Consider the following 4,940-nt stretch of genomic DNA (forward strand, 5'->3'; position numbering starts at 1 on the left):
GTGCCGCTGGATCAGACAGATGGAGGGGGGTCCGGCTCCATTCATTTAGCTCTATGAGAACAACAGAGCCCCACTTCAAACAACAAGAACGCAATCTGCTGGCTCCAGCGTCTGCGCACAAATATGCCGGCACGCACAAGTTGCAACACATGTGCTTTTATTAGACCTTTCTATTTTTTGATCCGGTGGGTCTTTATTGTAAACTCGACCAAAAGGATGGAAACTCAACACCTGAAGATAAAGATGTCACCGCCACTGTTAAAACTGAATTTGCAGCTCATCTGCCAATCGGACACACATGCACCACACGTTGCACACATACGCACACTGCGGCATACAAAAAACACAGGCTCCAGAGTGCCCACCCTATTCCTACCCCTTCTCTCTGTGGGACTACCTCCTTTGCTACCACCCAGCACCCCCCCACCACCACCTCCACACCCTCTGTTCTGAATTCACTGGCACTTCCAGAAAGCTCTGAGGCGCCAGCGGAGTGGGGCTCATCTCTTGGGAACAATAAAGCCAGATCTTCATAAAAACTTCAAAAAGGCCTCGGCAAGTGTTTTATAGGTGCTTTAAAGGTTTACRGGCCCTGGGGAAGGAGAATGAGAGACAGAAATGACTGATGCAGTAGTGGTAGGCTTTATTTTTCCCACCCACTGTACACACATATATACAAAAAACACACAAAGGCTGTAGAGGCCCAAAAGCATGCTGCCGCTAATCCRCCAGTAGGTGCGAAGCTGAAATCGGCTAGTGGTAGGCATGGTGGGGCACAGGTGGTGTTGGGTGGATGCAAAGGGATGGGGCAAAAAGTCAGTCGAGTTAAGGTGAAGCAGGTGAGACGTTGGTCTATTAATGAAACAAAAAAAGATGGCTGCAACTGTGGAAAGACATCACAGGTTATATTTTAGCCCATTTTAAAGGAGCAATATTATGTGTTTCTCGGGCATACATTTAAATACTATACCATAATAAAATATCTATGTCACATTTAGTTGTTATTAAAATGTTATTTTTATGTTTAAATAGAAAATAAACTTATCTTCTTGAAGAAATTTTGTAAGTGATTAATTGAATTTTAGATTCAGTTTTGTATTTTATACTTTCTGATCATTTCAGTCTGTAAGGTTGAAGCTGACAAAGAGTCGGTGTSTTATCATGTGTTCTTTTTCTTAGCCTAAACAAAACTGAGTGACGTTCTGAYGTCTGACGTAAAAGGTAACACCTCCAAGAGTGTAACCAGGAAGAGATGTACATTGTAAGCTGAATTCATTATTATAGTAGAAAGAAAGTTGTCAGGGTGTTAGAGTCTCTGCTTCTGAGCAGAGTTGCGCTGATGTGTTTGGGTTTTCCTGAYATCAGCCCAAGGTCTGACTGAGGCCTGTGTGCTGAGTGCTGTATGAACCTGGTTGGAGTCAGAGGACTGAAAATAAAGTTTTTAACATTCTCATCACTTCCTCTTCTAAACGCCTTGAAATTGGCCTCTGTCTCTTTGAGAACCTCCTTCCGCKTCTGTCGCGCGTGCGCTATGATGCAGTTTACTTTGCATCTGAAAATACATTTTCTTAAATGTATTTTGAATCTGTAAAGAGCTTCACAGAGTGAGCAGTAGTGTTAAGAGCAGCAGATRGTTTAAGTTTCACTTTCACTTTGCTCTGTTACTGCCAAGAGCCTGCAGGAGTCATGGGCGGGGAGTGGGGGGGTGTGCTCCGTGATGAAAAAGTTTGGCTTATGGACACGTCCCAGAGGCGTTTCTGGTCCCAAAAGGTGTTTCTGGTCCCCACCTGTCGTTTTGCTCCTCAGCATGGCTTCCGAAAAATGCTGCAGGATTTCTCAAACGTGCATGAATGAGTCAAAGCAAGGCTTTGGGCATGTTTTTTTATGAGAGTATAAAATTATAACATGATATAAAATGCAAAAATGTTGATTTTACATGACATTGCCCCTTTAAGTTTTGAGATATTTGGGTAAAACGGATGGCTTCATTAATCTAMGTCAGCCTTCTGGAGTGGGTACAGTGTTTTAACAGTGTATCACCACCACCATGTTAATAAAAGGAACATGAAAATGCATGTCAAATGATGTTTTCAGGGGTCGAGAGAAGCAGCCAGTTGAGGTAGTTGAGCTGCCAAACAGATGAACACATGAGCATTCACTCACTTAAATATTTTAATGTTTAATGTTGCAAATCCTTAAACTCATTCAGGTTCAAGTACATTCTTTGCACATGTGAACGTGGGACAGAGGGCAATAAGACTTGATATAACATAAAGGAACATTCAAACATGCAAAGAACATTTTTTTTAATCTCTTGCTTGTATGTAAGGAGATGGTTGAAGCACTTTTATAAGACGTCTTACAATCCGGCCCCCTGTCACTTATTGCTTAGCGAGCTGTGTTAGCATTAGAAAAGGGTAGCTGCATCGTGTTTTAATCATCACCGTGAACATTTAAAATCGGTCACATTTTAATGCATCTTATTGATGAGATCACCCCACCAGGTTAAAGTGTCAAATTGATCATGTAAAGTGAGACAGAAAGTTATGTAGGTGTTTGTGTTGGAAAGCTATTTGGGTAAGGTGAAGACAAACCCTTTGACCCTCAGGGCTCAGCAACCTCTGAAAGGGTCAAGAGGTAGAGCCCAGATAAGGGCCTGAAATCTACTCAATTTCAAAGTGGACTGGCTGCTGTTTTTCTAAGAAGGCTTGAACCCTGCATGCGATTTAACAGCCTCTGACTCTCCCTCTCRTGCCAGTGGAAGTACTCAAAAAAAGCACTCATCAAATGATTCTCCCAGACACCTCAGCCACTCGCCGTTCACATGCAGGTATTTCGACGAGTCGTGCTGCATCCAAGCCGAGCACCTTTTGCTTTGAATCTCTTCAGTGAGCATGAATATCCACTATTCAAGGCGTTTTTGGAATGTTTTCTTTGTATGTGTTCAGATATACTCCAAGGGTTATATTTAGACCAGGTCCTCCTGGAGTCAGAAGGTTTAAAATTAGGAGGTGTCAGAATTCCAGTACAATTCTTAAGTTACTGTCAATAAACGCTGAAGGGCTGCTCTTAAAGTTGCAGTGCACCGGCAAGTAATATTGCATGATTTGTGTGTGATGAGATGCTCGGGAAACGTGAGTGGATTTCTCCTGATATAGATTGAAAGTGTAAATCTTCTAAATGGTGCACATGTGCATTTGCACATCTATATATCAAGATTCTTGAGTGCGTGCTGTGTGCCAGTTTGCGTTTATGTGTGTGCGTTTGTGTGTGACTCTCCACATTAGTGTTTGTAGGATCTGTTGACAGGCAAGCATGCAGCATTTTATTTGCTCAAGGGCTGAAAAAACACATGGCGCTAGCAAGGGAGCACTGTGATATGAGCCTGCTGAAAGCAAGCTGGCCAGCCAGAATTAAAGCCTGGGATCATGAGTCAACTAAACATATAAACACACCGTGCACAAGCAGGGCTGTGCAACATAAAAATTTATTATTGCATGCAAAAATAAGTAAATAAATAAAAAACTAAAACAAACAAATAAACAAACAAATGTTTTCTGCTGAAAACAGGCTTTTCAAATGTAAGAACATGTACATTCCTGACTAAAAATTATTTGACTTTTTACATTTTTATTGTACTAGACTTTAGCAAACATTTTCCACATGCAAACTAAATTCTTACTTCTTAAGTCTGACTTGACATTTTGCATAATATCGTAGATTGGTCCACAGATGATACAATCACACATCCCCTGGACACATTTTTATCCAATTCATTGAAAAGAATGGCATGGCAGGACTCTGCTCACTGATCTCTTATCATCTTACAATAAAAATTATCCACAACTTTATAGTTAGTATTTATTTGTTTGGATTGAAAATTTCACTCTGTAACCAGACTTCCCATGAAAAAGGCAGTAGCAGTAAGTTATTAAACTACATCAAACTGATCACAGTTCCCCAAGGATGCAAACTTAGTCCTTTGCTTTTTACTCTGCTGACACACAACTCTTTTGCTAACTTCAACACAAACCGACTCATTAGGTTTACTAATAATACAACAGTTGTAGGACTCCAACAATAGTGAAATCTAACTAAAAAGCTGATTGTTTTAGACAAAAACTGAACATCCCTCCCTTTACATTTAGTGTTTTCAGTGAAGAGAGAGTGAGTGAGTTGTGTTTTTACATGACTGAGGATTCTCCTCTGAAATGCAACATCACACTTTTGATCAAAAACGCTTAACGGAGAATGCAGTTACTTAGGAGGCACAGATTACTGGATACTTACTGCAACTACAGTGTGACTGAGAATACCACGGTAACAAATTCTGAGTTGTTCATGACTGGGGGATTCAAGGGCGCCTCCAGAGCCAATCAACTTTAACAAACTTTTAAACTTCAGTCAGTTTTGTAGATACTGAACTAAGATGTAGTGTGATGGTTGCTGAGAGTCAGCCCCAACACATCCTGCATGTGCAAACTGATGGAGTGAGATTTATTTCAAATGCTGTCATTAAAATTTGGAGTCAACTCTGTTAGCAAAGTATCTCTTGAACCACCAGATAAAACACAGGGATATTGTTTATTGGATGTACACGCACAACTGATTTGAGCTTTGGAATCAACCTGATTTTAGATAGGCACCGCAGCTAATTAACTTTACCAAGCACAAAACTAGCTAAAACTCAATCAATTCGACAGATGTTGAGCTAACATTTGTGTGAGCATGGATGGCTTTCATTTAAAACATACTCTGAATGCTAATAAATCATGACATTTATGTTTAAAACGGGAGTGTTATCTATTTTCCAGGTCATATACTTCAATTCTATCCCACAATCAAGTCACTATGTTATCTTCATTTGTGAAAATGCTGCGTACTGCTCTAAATAAATAAATAAATAAATAAATAAATAAAGGGAACACTTAAACAACACA

Source organism: Austrofundulus limnaeus, unplaced genomic scaffold (assembly GCF_001266775.1).
Source record: "Austrofundulus limnaeus strain Quisiro unplaced genomic scaffold, Austrofundulus_limnaeus-1.0 Scaffold48, whole genome shotgun sequence".
Taxonomy (NCBI): Eukaryota; Metazoa; Chordata; class Actinopteri; order Cyprinodontiformes; family Rivulidae; genus Austrofundulus; species Austrofundulus limnaeus.